The 21,812-nt window shown below is 46.0% G+C and overlaps 1 long non-coding RNA gene across 1 annotated transcript; it reads left to right on the forward strand.

The window, feature by feature from the left end:
• The first annotated feature begins 8,272 nt into the window (after positions 1-8,272).
• On the forward strand, positions 8,273-13,069 carry LOC143881322 (uncharacterized). Its single transcript, XR_013251924.1, has 2 exons — positions 8,273-8,913; positions 11,976-13,069. It is a non-coding gene; the product is annotated as an uncharacterized LOC143881322 (long non-coding RNA).
• Positions 13,070-21,812: the final 8,743 nt, after the last annotated feature.

Here is a 21,812-nt window from a genome sequence, read left to right on the forward strand (position 1 = left end):
ACATGCACAGCACATGGGTTCAAGGGATGGGCATGCTTGACATGGCCATGGAGTTGGGTGGGCTCGGACATGGGTGAAGGTCCACTCGGGTTGGGTAGAGTTAGGTTGGATTGGGTTGACTCGGGTAACCTCGGGTTGGTTTGGGTTGACTCGGGTTAACTTGGGGTGCCTCGTTAGATTCTCTTGAGTGGGCCCAGTTTGTAACCGAATGGTGGTGGGGCCCAAGTTTGTGACCGAATGGTGGTGGGGCCCAAGGAGATGACCGAATAGTGGTGGGATAATTGTGAGGTCAAATGATCTAGATAAGATCTGTTAGATCACTTTAGGAGCATTCTATGGGGTATGGGTATGTATGATGGCTGTATGAGTTGTAGGCATGAAAAAGGTTTGATGGGATGAATGGAAATAGGTGAGGTTGGATGAGATGTGGGAAATAGGATACGGGATGGGGAATTGGTTAGTGGCTATGGGTGGGGTGTGTGGAATATAGATGTAGAAGGGAATGTGAGGTCTGATGTGAGTGTATGGCAAATATGGATGGTCATAGCTATAGCTAAAGGTTTGTTCAACTAAGGCTCGGCTAATGGGATTTGGGCATGGGTTGAGGGGGGCCAGCCGGATGAACCATTAGGCGTTAGGGTCGGGTTAACCTTAGGCCGAGTGGGCCTCGTTGGGTTGTATGGTGTTAGCTTTAGCCGAATGAACCATTGGATTAATTTGAATCTCCTAGGCCGAGTGGGCTCTGGGATCGGGTTTGGGTTCGGATTGAATTGGGTTAGACCGGGTTAGACCCGTGTTGGCTCGGGTTCAACCCGAACTGAACCGGATTGGGTTGGATTGAACCGGATGAGTTGGGACTGAACCAGATTGGGTTAGGTTGTGACTGAACCGGGTTCGGGTTGGGTAGGGGTTGCAGGTCCGAGTTGTGGGCTGACGCGGGGTCGGGGTTAGGGTATTGGGCCACTTCAATGTTTCAGCCAGATGGAAACGGTTAAATATTTAACATGAATAATACACACATCATGTGCACATGTGCATGTATGCATGAGTTATTTGAGCATAGGTATTCAATCCACGAGCCTTGGGTCCACACAGAACATTAATTTTTATACGATAGCATGCAGATCTGTTTCTTTGAGCTTATGTTCGTAGGCTTGTTCTCCACATTTACACACACTGTGTTTTGATGATTGACCATGATACACTTATTTATATGCAACAAATGTTTGTATGTCTATGCATAGCACATGTACATGATGTACGGATGCATGCACAGGCAATGCATTTGCACATGCAATATATTAGATTTAGGAATGGTGTGTGACTTCAAAAGATTTGGTTCATTAAAATGGGCCAAAAATGAAGAATAAAATGATGGCCTACCTCTCCCAAGGCTTGATGTTGATCCTTGCTCCAGGTGATGAAGACGATTTCTCGGAGATGACTCGATTCCTTAACGTTTCCACCACCACCGAGGGTGGGTAAGAAGAAATGAGAGGGGGGGAAGGGGAAGTTTGGGGCGGAATTTAGGGGGGAGGGAGGGCTCAAAATAATGTAATGAATGATGAGGGGAGGGAGGGGGTATTTGTAGGCGAGCGAGAGGCAAGAGTTGCCAAATTGAGAAGATTTAAATGATTGAGATTGGATGGCTGAGATTAACCACTTATTCTAGGTAATATTTCGACGGACGAGATGGAAGAATAATAGAATATTCCTTTTCTTTATTTTAGCAAGTCTTTGGAACAAAGGAAAATGCTAAACTTGGGCACAAGGGTTGCTCTAGAAAAATAAAGGGTGAGATCAAAAGATCAAAAGTGGCTAGACTTGTTTTCCCTTTTTCATTCCAATTGGTGGAAACAATTCAAAAATCTCTCAAAATATGTTCAAATCCTAAAAATTAGGAAATATTCCAGCAAGACACGTTTTCCCAAGTTCGGAAAAAAAACGTGGGTTGATGAGAGAGAGTGAATGGACAGAGAAAATGAAAGGAAATTGCACATTTTGAGAGATTTTGTAAGATTGGGCAACTATTTCTGAAATTTCCTTCCCATTTTCCCTGATTTTTCCTTGATATTTTGAGCCCAATATTTCCATAGAAATTCCAGATTTAAATTCTCCGCCAAATGAGAGCCGTCGGTTTTTAACAGCGAATCGTTTTTCCAACCGTTGATCAAATTGACGATTCGATTGGTCCAACCAACTTGATCAATTTTGGATGAATGATCCTAACATTTGAAATATGAATTTGACAACAATTAAAGTACTGAAAGCATTGTCGTTGATAATTTGGTTAAATTATTTCGACGGCTCTCATTCACCCGCATTGATCCGTGGCTTTTCGTTGGGTTTTGGCTCAATTAAGTGATCTGATGTTTAATCCGGATTTGAAATCAACCGTGAGCAATTTAATTTTGATTAAATGATCACAAATTATTGGTAAAGAAAGATACCCAGGTCAAGATTTGCCCTCGATCTGGCGATTTACGGAAATCGGGTCTCGGAATGGAATAAGGGCCTGGGCTGTGAAGTGACCCTAGCTTATTTTGTCCCGATTGATGATCCGTAAAGTCAGATCGAGATATTAATGACCTAAAACATATAAATCCATGATAGAGGGACTCTCACATGGATGTAACACACTAAATTCACCAATCAGGGTATTTTTCAATTTTTTGGATCTAATCATCTCACCAGGTACATCTCTTTATCATTTTGGTTTTCAGAAAATTTGAGGATGCATATTTTACCAATGAAATTCCACGGATTAATATATTAGGTTATTGTTGGTTAAAGTGTAGCAAAATGAGGGTGTCTACAGGTAGTTTGGGGAGTTAGTATCCCAGGACAGGTGTCGACCAGCTATAGGTTCGAGTTCACCTACTCTGCGGTAATTACCAAACTACCCCTGCTGACGTGGGATATGCGGTGGGCCATCCTCGGGCCACATGTCGACAGCTAATAGGCTGCTGTTTTTATACCCCATCAGTTGCCCCCCAGTTCTCCAAGTCATTGTAGTGATTTGGGGAAGTGTGGTGAGTTATATTCTTGATTGGGGGGAGTCTGTCCGGTGAAGCCGTTTGCTCGGCCTGCAGGATTAGTCCGGAAATTTGTCAGTCCGGCCTCTTCAAGGCATAATATTGAAAATGCTCATTGAATGAGCATTCTCAATAACAGATCTTGGAGAAATCAGTCCGGAAAATATGTCAGTCCGGCCTGGGAATCAATTCAGAAAATTGTCAGTCCGGCCAGGAAATCAGTTCGGAAATTTGTCAGTCCGGCCTGGAAATCAGTCCGGAAAATCTATCAGTTCGGCCTGGGAATCAGTCCGGAAAATCTGTCAGTCCGGTCTGGGAATCAGTCCGGAAAATTGTCAATTCGGCCTGGAAATCAGTCCTGAAATTTGTCAGTCCGGCCTGGAAATCAGTCCAAGCATTCTATCCGGCTTGGGCCGGACTGATTTTTGTCGCGTAGCAGACGCGCCATATTCTGTCCGGCTTTAGCCGGACTGATTTTTTGTCATTTAGCGAACGTGCCATATTCTGTCCGGCTTGAGCCGGACTGATTTTTGTCGCGTAGCGGACGCGCCATATTCTGTCCGGCTTTAGCCGGACTGATTTTTGTCGCGTAGCGAATTGAGGCATATTCTATCCGGCTTGGGCCAGACTGGTTTTTGTCGCGTAGCGAATCGAGGCATATTCGCCGGACTGATTTTTGTCGCGTAGCTCTGTCCGGCTTGAGCCGGACTGGTTTTTGTCGCCTAGCGAATCGTGTCATATTCTGTCCGGCTTGGGTCGGACTGATTTTTGTCGCGTAGCAGATGCGCCATATTCTGTCCGGCTTGGGCCGGACTGATTTTTGTCGCGTAGCGGACGCGCCATATTCTGTCCGGCTTTAGCCGGACTGATTTTTATCGCGTAGCAGACGCACCATATTCTGTCCGGCTTTAGCCGGACTGATTTTTGTCGCGTAGTGATCGCGTCATATTCTGTCCGGCTTGGGCCAGACTAATTTTCTTGACGGGCACAATCGCTTTAAGAGCTATCCCTTACACGAACACTTCACGGGTGCCCTTAGCCCCTTGGAGATACACGTGTGTCTGCTCCCGCCCTTACCTCGAAGTATGTCCCCGCCATTAATGAAAGACACGTGGCACCATTCAAGGGCCCTCGAAGTGTGTGCCCTTCATTAAATGCGAACCGCCTCACTTTTGCCTATAAGAAGAGGTTTTTCTTCCTTCATTTTTTACATTTCACTTTTACTTTCGCTCCCGTCTCTTTGCTTTTTGCTCTGCCTGTTCGGCTCGCGTAGGTTGTTGTTGTGATCGTCTGAGGATTAGGAGCTTATCTGTTCAGACCGGTAATCTTCTTGAGCGCACATTTTATTCGTTTCTTTTCCTGCTTTCATGTCAAGTAGTAGCTCTAGTTTTGAGTCCGGTTCAAGGGAGTCGTCTTCCAGTAGCTTAGGGTCTAGTTCGTCGAGTAGGACCCAAAATAAGCCGATAAGGACTCCAAGGCCAAAAATGGCAAGTCCTGATGTCAGCATGGAAATCGTAGATAGTGAGTACGAGGTTATAGAGGAGGAGGTGATTTTGGATCTGAATACCACCCCGCTCCCAACGGATAGTTATCTCCGAGCAGCGGTGAGTGTTGGCAGTGACGCCGCCGAGGTGTCCACAACATTTCTCCCTGGCCGGGCCGTTGAGGTTGTAGCTAGGGCCCGGATGGACGCCAATCCTAAATACAACGTACGGGCCCTTGACGAGGAGAATTACCTTGATGAGTCCATGATGGGGGACATTAGGGATAGGTACTGTATTCCCTCAAGGTTCGGGCTGAGGGCAGCGACAGAGGGAGATAGGGCTTGCAACAAAAGCTCTGATGTCTGCATATACGACGAGTTGTTAAGGGACTGACTCAGGTTCCCTCTGCACCCATTCTTCACCGCGGTCCTTCGATATTATGGGTTGGCTCCGGCTCAGGTTGCGCCGAACTCATGGAGGACGCTGACTGGGTTCATGTACCTCGTCCATGGCCGGCTCGAAAGAAATGTGTCTGTGTCGTTATTCCGCGCATTTGAAGAGGCATAAGGACGGGAGCTGGATATACATTAGCCAGTGCCCGAAGCTGAAAATGATCACTGTCATTCCTTCTTCCATTCACTTATGGAAGAACAGGTTCTTCTACGTCGAGGACAGGGAGTCCACCGAGCCTTGGCCGGTTCCTCTAAAATGGGACGCCCCAGATACACATGCGATGAGCAGTAAGCCGTTCCTCGAGGGCGAAGATGCGAGAACGTTCACCCTAATCTGTGAGGAGTTGGAACGAGGGGGCCTCATTCATTCCTCAGAATTATTTGGGGAAGCGGTTCTGGTCGGGCTTGGCCTTAGTACGGCGACCTCGGCACGTATGTGGCTAGTCTTGTTTTAAAACTCATTTTCTTCTTTTTCTTGCTTCTGACTGGTTTTGTTCGTCTATGTTGACTTTCAGAGATGCAGCAGCAATCCAAGATAGAGAGAGTGAGGTAGGGGGCATTCGGGAGGGCCCAGCAGGGCCAGAAAAGAAAAACCGCTGAGATATCGAGTCCGGCTCCAACCCAGGATACTCCGCCTCCCAAAGGCAAGACAACATTGAGGCTGGTCGGCCCCTACGGCCGAGGAGCCGACTCTTCAAAGTCCGGTGGGACATCTACTGGAGCCCGTCCTCCCCCTGTGAGGACCGGAGATAATATTTTTCGGCCCAACTGGGCCGTGCAGAAAAATGACTCCGGCCTCGGTGAGAGCCGGGTAGCTGCGGAGCTCCTCACTAAAGTTCTCCTCAGCAAGGACAAGCACCAGGTTCTCCACGAACCTCCAGCTGCGGCCGATGAGGCCATATTCTCTTCACTTTATCAAGTAAGATGGCCCAGGAGCATGCTTGTTTTCCGTCTTTTGCCTCGCTTTCTTGTGTTAACACTTGCTCGCCTGTAGATTGGATTGTATTATAACGACTTTCGGGAGAAGAGCAAGAAGTTCTCCGAGGCAATAACAAAGTCTGAGGAGGAGAGTGAGAAGCTGATGAAGGAAGCTGAGGAGCTCCAGAGGTCTATTGGACAGACGGTCGAAGAGAACAAGCGGCTCAAAGAAGAGTTGGCCACTCAGAAGCAGAAGTCAGCCGAGGCCCTCAATGCACAGAGGGAGAGAGCCCGGGAGAGACTCGAGGCGGCCGTTCAGAAGAAGGAGGACGAACTCATTAGTTTGTCCAGTGAGTCCTACAAGGTGGGATTCTTTGACTACCTTGAGCAGGTTAAGGAATCCAACCCTACTGTGATCTTGACGGGAATGGTTCTCCCTGACCCACCGGTGCCTGATGACGACGAGCCGGGAACCACCGCTGCCGCAGAAGTCCCGGGGGCGGACCCACCAAGGGGTGGTAGCCACGGGGTGTCTTGAGCTCCCCTTCTTTCTCTTTCTTTTTTGTAATGGTCCTTGGAGACCCAATGTTTGTAACAACCTTTTGAGGCCTCATTTTTTGTGTAATGGCCCTTCAAGGCCCTACTTCATGAATGGAAATCTCATCTTGTTATTTATCGTCCACTCTTCACTTGTCTGCCTCTGGCTCTAGTTAGCACTGTTTTTACTTACACTGTGAGTTAGAAATAATCTGGGCAGACATTCAAGCTTCAACCGATCCAGGTCTTAGCGGGGTGAATCGAGGGGAATTAACCAGCGAGTACCCTAGTTTTAGTGAACTGGGTTTCCGTGTGATGTTGGTTTTTGCGTCCGGGCTTGTTCCAGACTAGGAGTGCGCTCTTGGTCTTTGCGGAGACGAGCCGTGGCGAACCAAGCAGCGAGTACCCTAGTTTTGGTGAACTGGGTTTCCGAGTGACGTTGGTTTTTGCGTCAGGGCTTGTTCCGGACCAAGAGTGCGCTCCCGGTCTTTGCGGAGACAAGCCGTGGTGAACCAAGCAGCGAGTACCCTAGTTTTAGTGAACTGGGTTTCCGAGTGATGTTGGTTTTTGCGTTCGGGCTTGTTCCGGACCAGGAGTGCACTCCCGGTCTTTGCGGAGACGAGCCGTGGCGAACCAAGCAGCGAGTACCCTAGTTTTAGTGAACTGGGTTTCCGAGCGACGTTGGTTTTTGCGTCCGGGCTTGTTCTGGACAAGGAGTGCGCTCCCGGTCTTTGCGGAGACGAGCCGTGACGAACCAAGCAGCGAGTACCCTAGTTTTAGTGAACTGAGTTTCTGAGTGATGTTGGTTTTTACGTCCGGGCTTGTTCCGGACCAGGAGTGCGCTCCCGGTCTTTGCGGAGACGAGCCGTGGCGAACCAAACAGCGAGTACCCTAGTTTTAGTGAACTGGGTTTCCGAGTGATGTTGGTTTTTGCATCCGGGCTTGTTCCGGACCAAGAGTGCGCTCCCGGTCTTTGCGGAGACAAGCCGTGGCGAACCAAGCAGCGAGTACCCTAGTTTTAGTGAACTGGGTTTCCGAGTGATGTTGGTTTTTACGTTCGGGCTTGTTCCGGACCAGGAGTGCGCTCCCGGTCTTTGCGGAGACGAGCCGCGGCGAACCAAGCAGCGAGTACCCTAGTTTTGGTGAACTGGGTTTCCGAGTGATGTTGGTTTTTGCATCCGGGCTTGTTCCGGACCAGGAGTGCGCTCCCGGTCTTTGCGGAGACGAGCCGTGGCGAACCAAGCAGCGAGTACCCTAGTTTTAGTGAACTGGGTTTCCGAGTGATGTTGGTTTTTGCGTCCGGGCTTGTTCCGGACCAGGAGTGCGCTCCCGGTCTTTGCGGAGACGAGCCGCGGCGAACCAAGCAGCGAGTACCCTAGTTTTGGTGAACTGGGTTTCCGAGTGATGCGAAGAGATTTGCAAAAGAGCTTCTATCATTCACATTCAGTATATATTTACAAAGTCACTTTCACGCTGGGTAGCCTACTACTGATAGTATTTGCGGAGGTTCTTTGAATTCCAGGCATGGGGTAATAGGTGCTCCTCCAGCGTCTCCAGCTTATAACTCCCCGGGCGAATCACCTCTTTTACTCGGTACGGCCCCTCCCAGGTCGGGGAGAGTTTTCCGACCTTCTTTGGTTGGGAGATAGCAGCTTTCCTCAGGACTAGATCCCCTGCTCGAAATTCTCTGGGGCGTATCTTTGAATCATGGTAGTTGGATACTTTCTGTTTGTAGGCAGCGACCCTGATTCAGGATTCTTCCCTGGCTTCTTCCAATAAGTTGAGATTTGGGTGGAGCCTGTTGTAGACACCCCATTTTGTTTTGTTTTAATCAACAAATAAATTAGTGTGTTAAATCCATGTGAGAACCCCCTCTATCATTGATTTATATGTTTTAGGTCATTAATATCTTGATCTGACTTTACGGATCATCAATCGGGACAAAATAAGCTAGGGTCACTTCATAGCCCGGACCCTGATTCCATTCCGAGACCCGATTTCCGTAAATCGTTAGATCAATGGCAGATCTTGACCTGGGTCTAACCATCCAAAACCACCTAACCTCTCCTCTCATCCTAACCATCCAAACCTCACCTAACCTCACCTAACCTCTCCTCTCATCCTAACCATCCAAACCTCACCTAACCTCACCTAACCTTACCTAACCTTACCTAACCCCACCTAACCTTACCTAACCTCATCCTCTCATCCTAACCATCCAAAACCACCTAACCTCACCTAACCTCCTATCCCATTCTCCTATAAATACCCTCTCATCCCACCATCCAAGAGGAGAAAAAAAAGAACCCCTCTCTTAGAAAATTCATCCCTCTCCCTCATCTCTTCAAGGGTTCGGCCATCCTTGCCGGATCGGGTGATTTTATACGTTGGGTGATATATATCAAAAGCAGTCATTATCAAGCAAGGAATCATCTTCAAGGAATTAACATCAAAGAAAAATCAAACACAAAGTGGGTTTCCAAAGAGGTAGGCATTTATTTCAATTCTATGTAGGGTCTGTTTTCATGCATATCTTTTACTTTAAAAGAAAAACCATGTTAGGAAGCATGTAGGGTCCGTTTTCCCCCTGGTTAGCCTCTGGTTAGACCCTGGTTGCACCCAGGTTCGCTGCTGGTTGCACCCAGGTTCGATGCTGGTTGCACCCAGGTTCGATGCTGGTTGCACCCTGGTTCCCTACTGATTCGCACCCTGGTTCCCCTGCTGGTTGCACCCTGGTTCCCTACTGGTTGCACCCTGGTTCCCTGCTGGTTGCACCCTGGTTCCCTACTGGTTCGCACCCTGGTTCGATATTGGTTCGCACCCTGGTTCCCTGCTGGTTCGCACTCTGGTTAGACCCTGGTTGCACCCAGGTTCGCTGCTGGTTGCACCCAGGTTCCCTCCTGGTTGCACCCTGGTTCCCCTGCTGGTTCGCACCCTGGTTCCCTGCTGGTTCGCACCCAGGTTCGCTGCTGGTTGCACCCAGGTTCCCTGCTGGTTGCACCCTGGTTCCCCTGCTGGTTCGCACCCTGGTTCCCTGCTGGTTCGCACCCTGGTGCACCCTGGTCCGCACCCTGGTTTGTACCCTGCTTCCTCCTAGTTAGACCATGGCTAGTCTCGGGTTTGCTCCTAACTTAGACCCGACTCACTTGACCCTAACCATTAACCCAATCCAACCAAGTAATATCCCAACACAATCCGAGTCGCATGTCTGAATCCATTTGGCCGAATCTCATAAGCCCGCCCACTTTGAATTCCGAAAATTCAAACCCTTGATGATTCCTATATGCTCAATTCTTTGATGCAAATTCCCAATTCCAAAATCCCATTGCTAGATCAATGTTTCTGAATCTCAAAGTCCAATGCTCAAATGCAAACCCGATTCCAGATACAAATACCAATTCTGTCTTCCAAAATCCAAGCAACCTCGCCAGTGGAACTACGTGTGGCTTGATCCCCATCACGGGGTACGTAGGCAATTTGGCACTCCCAAGTTCAGTCGCACCTTTCTCTATCTTTCCCATTCCCTCACACTATTCATCATCTCGATTCATCTCGTGTCTCTCGGAACCATTGGATTATGGTTTCCGTCGTAAGAACCCTTAGAGCCCAATTTAGGAACAATGGTGTCGTGTCGTGTTGTGTCCTAAGTTTTAGGGAGTCCTAGAGTTAGGAGTCCAGCCTCATCACGGACGTTTGCTATGTATAGCAACCGTGCCATAGGTCTAGTTACACTAGTCACCCAATCTTTCCCTAGGACAAGCCTAGTAAACTAGGATGTAGGCAAACCTGCATTAGTCTAAGGGACCATTTGCATTTAGATGAGAATCATATAGCATCTTAGATGAAATCCTAAGATAATAAAATCCTCAACTTGAATTAAATAACTTCTCCTAAAACTGTTGAAACAGTCAATCCCGTCTAGGTCGGTGTCCTAGTTGAGTTAGGCATAAGTAGCTTAGCTTAGGTGCACCGAACTACGTCGACTCTGATCCCAGTGAGGCTTGGGTACGTAGGCAGCTTGGATGTCTGATGGCATACCACCCGCGAGTCGGCACCACAAACAAATTGTGGTGTTTTGTATATTAATTTTCTTGTAAATGCTTAATCAAATCACTTAGGACTTTCCATGAAATTAGAATTTTAGGAGAACTTTCACTTAGATTGAATCCAGACAAATTAATAAATCAAGATACACATTTAGGATTCACATTGAAATTAGATCATAGGATGCATGTCACTTAGTTCGCACATTAACATAGAGTTGAATGAGCCATTTAAAATAAATTTAAAAGAGTTAGCTTTTGGAATCGAAGACCGATTATCGGGCAAGAATGGTGCATGTGGTGGATAACTCCCCATACCTTCCATTCTCGTAACCAGGTAGCGAGTCTAGATTTCTGGTTAATTACGGGTCCTAGATCCCACATCTAGGTGGCAACTCTGTCAGTCTCTTTCGTGTGGAATTCGGATTGCCTTAGTGATCCCAAGTTCACAGGAAAGATTAATTCAAATCAATAATAAAATGCACACGCCAATCGCGTGGATACGAGAGACCAAGAGAGAGAGCGCGGCGGCTCGCGCCCCACACCCCTCTCGCGGGATCTGTGTCCCACAGTCTGGCGACTCTGCTGGGGATCACCTAACTTCATTAAAATTCCAAAAGATAATTCATTTGAATTTAATTTAACTGGCTCATAAGAACTCTATCTCTTGTATACTTGTCAGATTAGTTTGTCTTGTTTTATTTTCTCATCACATTTTACTCAAACTTAATCTAACAAAACCTGAAGGCATCATAGATCGCGCGAACTTATTGCACACACTTACATCACTTGCATCTAAACTCTTGCATCTCACGTGCACACACGTCCTATTTTAGGAACCCGGAGTGTTATCTAGCATGGTTGACTGGGATTTCATCACCTGGTGCCTCTGTGCTAGAGAAGCATTCCACCCTTAGCCTGGTACCTTTATGGTACGTAAACGGATCTCTTGTTCACGTACTGATACGCCGGACACTGGTACAGTATATCGAGCAGGGATTCGCGCTAAGGGAACTCTTGGCCTTACCCCTAGATTAACCTACACATGCATGTAGTATACGAACACATGTGCATCACGTGTGTGAGCCTAGTTTAGGATATCCTACCCATTGGTGTCTAGATTAGGCCGTGGTCCATCTTCCAATGGTCACGATCGGTCCTTATATACACGAACAAAGTCATGAGTCGAGATTCTCTCTCCACTCCGATAGATTAGGATTAAGGTTGATGCCTTCAGGTAACACTGATAAAATGTGAAAAAAAAAAAAATTCCCTTTGGGTTAGGATATAAATCCCATCATTTCCAAAGATCTCATAGGATTAGTCATTCATGATCTATCCGTTGAAAGCAATCTTATGCTATCTCATCTAATCTTTTGATCGTGCGCCTTTCGTTCTTCTGTCATACGATTCGATCGTATCTTCATGCCATCCCCTAACTGGCAGATGCAGAATCTCACAATCTTTCGATTATGCGTTCTCATGATCTGATCATGCCTGGTCCAGATAATCCAATCTTGCTTGTACCCCTGGTCTGTTCCTCCTCTAGAGGCTACCTTTTTCAAGATTATTTTGCTAAGTCCTTCAGAGTTCACTCTCAGAATCATTGAGCTAGGGGCATTTCCCTATGCGAATCAGTCATCATTGTCCAAAATTGAAAGTATCAGCCATGATGATGTTCAGAACGAACCAGCCTTCGCCGAGCCTTCAACGCCAAACAGTTGCAGCAGTTAAAGTTTTAGTCACTTACTATTTTATGTTGAGTCAGTCATCATGGTCAGTATAATTGTTGAGTCCGGTCTTACAGTTAAAGGTCAATGCCTAGTCCAGGCAAGTTATCTTCTGTTTCTCTTTCTTATTTAGAGTTGTGAATCGTGAGCATGTTCAGGATAGGTCGTCTGATGTAATAGCTTTTCTTTAAATAAAATTTCAGTCAGTTCCAAAAAGTTCACTTGTGTCTGTTCTTAAGTGTGCTTCTGATCTTAAAATAAGACTCCCTCCTCAAATGAGGACAAAATTGACGAAACTCCACTTGAGTCACAGCAATTACTTGAACGAGAGGAGGAGCGCCAATCCCAACCTTTCAAAGATGAAATTGAAATGATAAACACTGGCACTGAAACTTTGATTCAGTGAATGCCGATTGAAAATACATTACCCTCTAAAGAGTGTGAAGAATTGATAAAATTATTTCAAGAATAAGAAGATTGTCTAGAAAAGCTACAACCGATACCAGGGGCAAGACATAGATGGAAAGCTCAAAGAAAATGAAGAAAGTGAGAAGATATATGCTATACAAGGGGCATAGAGTGGAAACAACTTTCATATTTCCAATCAATGACCTTGGTTCTCAAATTCATAGCAAAAAGCCAACAAATTCAAGATGAAAAGTTCAAGAGCAAACAATGAAAAATGATCATCAGATATCGAGAGTACGAATCCATAGATGGAGGATGTCAAAGAACAAGTTTCGCTCTATGAAAGTCGAAAGCACACTTTAGAATCTTGGAAGAAGAAGATCCATTATCTCTTACCTGGAAATGCCGTCAAACTCCGTAAAAAAAAAAAAAAACAAAACAAAACAAAAAAAAAAAAAATAATCAGTACCAGACGGACTCTAGCCAATCTGAACATCGGAAGGCCCCCTTTGGCCGAATAAATCCCAAAATCAGAACCAATGTCAAAAGAATACCGGTTTGCAAACCCTTCGAGCCTGAATAAAATTTTCTTGAAAACCCATCAAACCAGGGGCATTTCCCCGAACTACGCAAGACCTGATCCCTACACTGGGGTACGTAGGCAGCTCGGTTAAACCGAGTTCGGTCGATTCAAAAAAAAAAAAAAAAAAAAAAAAAAAAAAAAAAAGAAAAAAAAAGAAGGACAAGTTCCAAAAGAAGAGAAACCAATTATTCCAGAAAGAAAAGAAAAAAGAAAAATCAATTAACCTTCAAACAATTTATTTTCAAACTAGGGGCATTTGCCCTGAACTACACACGTCCTAATTCCTACATGGGGATATGGAGGCAACCTGTTCACAGGTTTGGTCGAAATCTTTGTTGAGCCTTAAGCCATTCTTTGAAAAGCCCTATCCTACCTATAAAAGTCCTTCTGGTGTTCAGAACTAATGAGCTAGGTCCCGAGACACAATAAAAAAAATGAAATGATGATGAATAAGAAAAAGAACGGAGTTTGAAGATCTGCTAAACTGAAAACCTGAAAGGGCGGTCTAGGCAAAATTTAAGATCATTCCCCTGCTAAGTTTCCGAAAGGGCGGCTTAGGCAAAAGCTAAGGGGATAGCCTGCTGGATCGAAAACCTAGAAAGGTGGTTCAGGCAAAAGTTAAGGCTAATGCGGTCCGCCAAGTTAAAAACCCTGAAGAGGTAACTTGGTCACGGTAAGAGAATCAGTATAAGAAGGCTACAGCCGGTATCAAGACTGAAGATCAACTGAAATTCAAGCAAATTCAAGTGATATCCTCAAAACTGGGGGCATTGAAGCTAAGCAATCTTAGGGGGCGTAATTAAATCCTTGAGGCATTACTGTTTTAAGGAAAAAGTCCAGTGTTTACCAATTGAAAAACTATTCCTCGAAAGGATAGACTTACCAAACAAAATATTAACTAAGTCAGAAGCATCACTGTGTTTGTCAGTATAGTCAGTCAATCTTTGTTATTCTAAGTTCACTCCTTCAGGGCTGCTCAATCCTTTGAGTAGTGTCTTTCATCTAAGTTTTCTCTTTAGAAAGAGTCAATCGTCGTTCCTATGTCCAAATGATGTAACTGTCTTGGTGAAGGAGGCCCGGCCTAGGCAGCTCCCTGCAATTATACCTGAAAGGGTTCGAGAATCTAGTCAAACAGCTACATTTCAAAGAAGATCAACTCAGAAGAGTTCAGAAGTAGAAACATCAGAAAGCCCAGCTTCCGTAAAAAGATCATACCCCAGGAAGGCACCTTAAGCTTGGAAGAGCCCCAGATGCAATGGTGGTTGAGCCAATTTCTCAGAAAGACGAACCATTAAAATTCGGAATCTCCTTCCAGTTTGTTAAATACTATCCTGGTCAAGAAATGTTTATCTAAACACCTGTCAAGAGGCAAATCCCACTTTTCCATGATTATATCCGAGAGAGCCATTGTTCTAAATTACCAATCTCAAATGTCTTGTTCAAGGTTTCAGTTATCAAAATCCCCAGAAGACAAGACCAACAGTCTCATTGAGAAAAATCTTGTTGAAGTTTCATAAAAGTGTTCCTAATCCATCCTTGTTACTAATGGTTCTTCGTTCATAAGGTTGGTCGTCTCATCATTCGTCAAAGTCTTGGTTTCCACTGTCTTTACTGGGCGCGATCTATAATGTCCCCGATTTCATTGAGTTCAAAAAAAAAAAAAAAAAAAATCCAAAATTCATCAAATCCAATTCTACGTCAAATTCAAATTCATGAAAACCTCTAAATTCTTCGAGCCCGTTTGTGAACGGTGCCTCTTTTCTCGAGGCCATTTGTGAATGGTCTCGTCTTCTCCTTGAGCCCGTTTGCTGACGGTACCTCATTTCCCAAAAATAAAAATTCATCAAATCCAATCCCTGATTCAAACAAATCCAATCTTACGTCAAATTCAAGTTCATGAAAAATCTCATGTCCTCTTTGAGCCCTTTTGTGAAAGGTGCCTCATTTCTCGAGTCCATTTGTGAATGGTCTCGTCTTCTCCCTGAACCCGTTTGTGAACAGGTTTCTCATTCTCTGAGTCCATTTGTGAATGGTCTCATGTCCTCTTTGAGCCCGTTTGTGAACGGTGCCTCTTTTCTCGAGGCCATTTGTGAATGGTCTCATCTTCTCCTTGAGCCCGTTTGCGGACGATACCTCATTTTCCAAAAAAAAAAAATTTATCAAATCCAAATCCTTAATTAAAAAAAAATCCAATTCTACGTCGAATTCAAATTCATGAAAACCTCTAAATTCTTTGAGCCCGTTTGTGAACGGTGCCTCTTTTCTCGAGGCCATTTGTGAATGGTCTCGTCTTTTCCTTGAGCCCGTTTGCGGACGGTACCTCATTTCTCAAAAATAAAAAAAATTTCATCAAATCCAATCCCCGATTCAAACAAATCCAATCTTACGTCAAATTCAAGTTCATGAAAAATCTCATGTCCTCTTTGAGCCCTTTTGTGAAAGGTGCATCATTTCTCGAGTCCATTTGTGAATGGTCTCGTCTTCTCCTTGAACCCGTTTGTGAACAGGTTTCTCATTCTCTGAGTCCATTTGTGAATGGTCTCATGTCCTCTTTGAGCCCGTTTGTGAACGGTGCCTCTTTTCTCGAGGCCATTTGTGAATGGTCTCATCTTCTCCTTGAGCCCGTTTGCGGACGGTACCTCATTTTCCAAAAATAAAAAAAAATTATCAAATCCAAATCCTTAATTAAATAAAAAATAAAAAATCCAATCCTACGTCAAATTCAAGTTCATAAAAAATCTCTAAATTCTTCGAGCCCGTTTGTGAACGGGGGCCGCCTCATTTCTCGAGTCCATTTGTGAATGGTCTCGTCTTCTTCTTGAACCCGTTTGTGAACGGTGTCTCATTTTTTTGAGTCCATTTGTGAATGGTCTCATGTCCTCCTTGAGCCCGTTTGTGAATGGTGCCTCATTTCTCTAGTCCATTGGTGAATGGTCTCGTCTTCTCCTTGAACCCGTTTGTGAACGGTGTCTCATTTTCTGAGTCCATTTGTGAATGGTCTCATGTCCTCTTTGAGCCCTCTTGTCAAAGGTGCCTCATTTCTCGAGTCCATTTGTGAATGGTCTCGTCTTCTCCTTGAACCCGTTTGTGAACGGTGCCTCATTTCTCGAATCCATTTGTGAATGGTCTCGTCTTCTCCTTGAGCCCGTTTGTGAACGGTGCCTCATTTCTCGAGTCCATTTGTGAATGGTCTCGTCTTCTCCTTGAGCCCGTTTGTGAATGGTGCCCCATTTCTCGAGTCCATTTGTGAATGGTCTTGTCTTATCCTTGAGTCCGTTTGTGAATGGTGCCTCTTTTCTCGAATCCATTTGTGAATGGTATCGTCCTCCTTGAGCCCGTTTGTGAACGGTGCCTCATTTCTCGAGTCCATTTGTGAATGGTCTTGTCTTCTCCTTGAGCCCGTTTGTGAACGGTGCCTCATTTCTCGAGTCCATTTGTGAATGGTCTTGTCTTCTCCTTGAGCCCGTTTGTGAACGGTGCCTCATTTCTCGAGTCCATCTGTGGATGGTTTTCTATCCTCCTTGAGGCCGTTTGTGAACGGTGCCTCATTATCCAAGTCCATTCGGGAATGCTTCTTATCCTCGTTGAACCCGCTTGTGAGCGGCGTCTCATCTCCTTCTAAAAACTGTTTGAGAGCGATCTTTGTCCTTTCCCTTCAGAATCCATTCGAAAATGATATCTCATTCTCTAATTGCCCGTTTGTGAACGGCGCCGCATCGAGTTTTTTTTATTATTCAAGTTCTAGGGTTTCATCTAAGGTTTTGCATTATGTTAAGGTGCGTTGTGTCTAGAGAGTCCTTTGTCGATTAAAGCTACGCAAAATGGTTCTGTCATTTTTAACTTTGGTATTCAATGACTACGTCATCTCTACCAAAGAGGGGCATCTGTAGACACCCCATTTTGTTTTGTTTTAATCAACAAATAAATTAGTGTGTTAAATCCATGTGAGAACCCCCTCTATCATTGATTTATATGTTTTAGGTCATTAATATCTTGATCTGACTTTACGGATCATCAATCGGGACAAAATAAGCTAGGGTCACTTCATAGCCCGGACCCTGATTCCATTCCGAGACCCGATTTCCGTAAATCGTTAGATCAATGGCAGATCTTGACCTGGGTCTAACCATCCAAAACCACCTAACCTCTCCTCTCATCCTAACCATCCAAACCTCACCTAACCTCACCTAACCTCTCCTCTCATCCTAACCATCCAAACCTCACCTAACCTCACCTAACCTTACCTAACCTTACCTAACCCCACCTAACCTTACCTAACCTCATCCTCTCATCCTAACCATCCAAAACCACCTAACCTCACCTAACCTCCTATCCCATTCTCCTATAAATACCCTCTCATCCCACCATCCAAGAGGAGAAAAAAAAGAACCCCTCTCTTAGAAAATTCATCCCTCTCCCTCATCTCTTCAAGGGTTCGGCCATCCTTGCCGGATCGGGTGATTTTATACGTTGGGTGATATATATCAAAAGCAGTCATTATCAAGCAAGGAATCATCTTCAAGGAATTAACATCAAAGAAAAATCAAACACAAAGTGGGTTTCCAAAGAGGTAGGCATTTATTTCAATTCTATGTAGGGTCTGTTTTCATGCATATCTTTTACTTTAAAAGAAAAACCATGTTAGGAAGCATGTAGGGTCCGTTTTCCCCCTGGTTAGCCTCTGGTTAGACCCTGGTTGCACCCAGGTTCGCTGCTGGTTGCACCCAGGTTCGATGCTGGTTGCACCCAGGTTCGATGCTGGTTGCACCCTGGTTCCCTACTGATTCGCACCCTGGTTCCCCTGCTGGTTGCACCCTGGTTCCCTACTGGTTGCACCCTGGTTCCCTGCTGGTTGCACCCTGGTTCCCTACTGGTTCGCACCCTGGTTCGATATTGGTTCGCACCCTGGTTCCCTGCTGGTTCGCACTCTGGTTAGACCCTGGTTGCACCCAGGTTCGCTGCTGGTTGCACCCAGGTTCCCTCCTGGTTGCACCCTGGTTCCCCTGCTGGTTCGCACCCTGGTTCCCTGCTGGTTCGCACCCAGGTTCGCTGCTGGTTGCACCCAGGTTCCCTGCTGGTTGCACCCTGGTTCCCCTGCTGGTTCGCACCCTGGTTCCCTGCTGGTTCGCACCCTGGTGCACCCTGGTCCGCACCCTGGTTTGTACCCTGCTTCCTCCTAGTTAGACCATGGCTAGTCTCGGGTTTGCTCCTAACTTAGACCCGACTCACTTGACCCTAACCATTAACCCAATCCAACCAAGTAATATCCCAACACAATCCGAGTCGCATGTCTGAATCCATTTGGCCGAATCTCATAAGCCCGCCCACTTTGAATTCCGAAAATTCAAACCCTTGATGATTCCTATATGCTCAATTCTTTGATGCAAATTCCCAATTCCAAAATCCCATTGCTAGATCAATGTTTCTGAATCTCAAAGTCCAATGCTCAAATGCAAACCCGATTCCAGATACAAATACCAATTCTGTCTTCCAAAATCCAAGCAACCTCGCCAGTGGAACTACGTGTGGCTTGATCCCCATCACGGGGTACGTAGGCAATTTGGCACTCCCAAGTTCAGTCGCACCTTTCTCTATCTTTCCCATTCCCTCACACTATTCATCATCTCGATTCATCTCGTGTCTCTCGGAACCATTGGATTATGGTTTCCGTCGTAAGAACCCTTAGAGCCCAATTTAGGAACAATGGTGTCGTGTCGTGTTGTGTCCTAAGTTTTAGGGAGTCCTAGAGTTAGGAGTCCAGCCTCATCACGGACGTTTGCTATGTATAGCAACCGTGCCATAGGTCTAGTTACACTAGTCACCCAATCTTTCCCTAGGACAAGCCTAGTAAACTAGGATGTAGGCAAACCTGCATTAGTCTAAGGGACCATTTGCATTTAGATGAGAATCATATAGCATCTTAGATGAAATCCTAAGATAATAAAATCCTCAACTTGAATTAAATAACTTCTCCTAAAACTGTTGAAACAGTCAATCCCGTCTAGGTCGGTGTCCTAGTTGAGTTAGGCATAAGTAGCTTAGCTTAGGTGCACCGAACTACGTCGACTCTGATCCCAGTGAGGCTTGGGTACGTAGGCAGCTTGGATGTCTGATGGCATACCACCCGCGAGTCGGCACCACAAACAAATTGTGGTGTTTTGTATATTAATTTTCTTGTAAATGCTTAATCAAATCACTTAGGACTTTCCATGAAATTAGAATTTTAGGAGAACTTTCACTTAGATTGAATCCAGACAAATTAATAAATCAAGATACACATTTAGGATTCACATTGAAATTAGATCATAGGATGCATGTCACTTAGTTCGCACATTAACATAGAGTTGAATGAGCCATTTAAAATAAATTTAAAAGAGTTAGCTTTTGGAATCGAAGACCGATTATCGGGCAAGAATGGTGCATGTGGTGGATAACTCCCCATACCTTCCATTCTCGTAACCAGGTAGCGAGTCTAGATTTCTGGTTAATTACGGGTCCTAGATCCCACATCTAGGTGGCAACTCTGTCAGTCTCTTTCGTGTGGAATTCGGATTGCCTTAGTGATCCCAAGTTCACAGGAAAGATTAATTCAAATCAATAATAAAATGCACACGCCAATCGCGTGGATACGAGAGACCAAGAGAGAGAGCGCGGCGGCTCGCGCCCCACACCCCTCTCGCGGGATCAGGGTACCACACCTGTCACCATTGAGCTGTTCATTGAAGTTGGTGACTCTACGAGACGGGGTTCCTACATCGACTGGTATTACTGCTTCCGTCCCGAAGGACAAGTTGAATGGTGACTCCCCCATTGGTGTGCGTGTGGTGGTGCGATACGCCCACAAGACGTGATAAAACTCATCTGCCCACCGGCTAGCTTTTTCGTCCAGCCTCTTCTTTATCCCCTGTAGTAGGATTCTGTTCGTTACTTCTGTCTGCCCATTCGTCTGAGGGTGCGCCACTGAAGTAAATCACTGTTGGATCTTCAAGTCCGAGCAAAACTTTCGAAAGTTCTGGTAGTCGAACTATTTACCGTTTCAAGACGCGTGGGATCCCGAATCTGCAAACCACTGACTTCCAAAAGAAGTTCTGCACGCTCTGCTCTGTGATCTGGGCTAGAGGTTCACCCTCCACCCACTTGGTAAAATAATCAATGGCCACTACTACGAACGCGCGCCTTCTGGAGGCCGGTGGAAAGGGGCCCAAGATGTCCATCCCCCAAACTGCGAAGGGGAGTGGGCTGATGATCAGGGCCATAGACACAGCAGGCTGGTGAATGGTGGGAGAGAACTTCTGGCATCTCTCGCACTTCTTGACCAGGTTCAGTGCGTCTTGCCTTAAGGTGGGCCAGTACAAATCTCTTAGCAACACTTTGATCGCCGGGGCTTTACCCCCTAGATGTTCCCCACAAATACCTTCGTGGGTTTCCTGTAGAGCGTACGCGGCGTTGCTTGGCCGGAGGCACTTTAGGTACGGGAGAGTATATGATCTTTTGAACAGGCTCTCACTATTGAGGGAAAACCTGGCTGCTCTCTATGTAACTTTGCGGGCCTCCTTCTTGGCTTCGGGAAGCTTCCCGCTGCGTAGAATATCAATGATTTCATCCATCTAGCAGGATTCGTGCCCCACCTGCATTACTTCAGCAGCCTCATTTTCGATACTGGATTTCTGTAGAAATTCCATACATATACTTCCGAGAGTTGTGTATCCGGATGCGGCCAACTTAGACAGTACATCTGCTTTTGTGTTTTCTGTTCTGGGGATTCTGATGACCTCAAAACTTTTGAACCTGCTGGCTAACTGGCGGACCTTGGAGAGGTATTTGATCATACGGTCGTCGCGGGCCTCATAGACCCCTTGAATCTGGTTTGCAACCAACTGGGAGTCACAGTACGCTTTTAGCTTTTGGGCGCTGGTCTGGACCGCGAGATTCATTCCGGCAAGGAGGGCTTCATACTCTGCCTCATTGTTCGACGCGTGGAATCCGAATCTCAGGGCGTAGTCTAGAGTGAAGTGGTCAGGCCCGGTTAGAACCAGACCGGCTCTACAGCCACCCTTGTTCGAAGATCCGTCCACGTATACTTCCCAGAGCGGTTCGGCGGTCAATGGATCCTCTCGTACTGGTACGGGGATGGTTTCTGTTTCAGTTCCGTCTTCTGTTCATTCCTCAGTTGTGATTACCTTTTCCACAGCTGGGGTTTGGACAATTTCGGATTCGGTGATCTGTTGGGGAATGGTGCATTCAACCACGAAGTCTGCCAGTACTTGAGCCTTGATTGCCGGTCTTGGCATGTACTGGATATCGAATTCGCTCAGCTCCACGGCCCATTTCACGAGTCGTCCTGAGGTGTCCGGCTTATGGAGAACTTGCCTAAGCGGCTGATCTGTCAGGACCTTTATTGTGTGGGCTTGAAAATAAGGCATCAGCTTCCTGGCTGCCATCACCAGGGCGTAGGCCAATTTCTCGACCCGCTGGTACCTGATCTCGGCATCATGGAGAACTTTGCTGACACAGTAGACATGCTTCTGTTGGCTGTGCTCTTCACGGACCAGGACGGCTACTAGAGCCGTGGGGCTCACGGAGAGGTATAGGAGCAGCTCCTCACCCGGTTCCGGCTTTGTC

The sequence above is a fragment of the Tasmannia lanceolata genome, unplaced genomic scaffold (assembly GCF_043159265.1).
Source record: "Tasmannia lanceolata isolate RefF3 unplaced genomic scaffold, GAP_Taslan_0.1 ptg000007l, whole genome shotgun sequence".
NCBI lineage: Eukaryota > Viridiplantae > Streptophyta > Magnoliopsida > Canellales > Winteraceae > Tasmannia > Tasmannia lanceolata.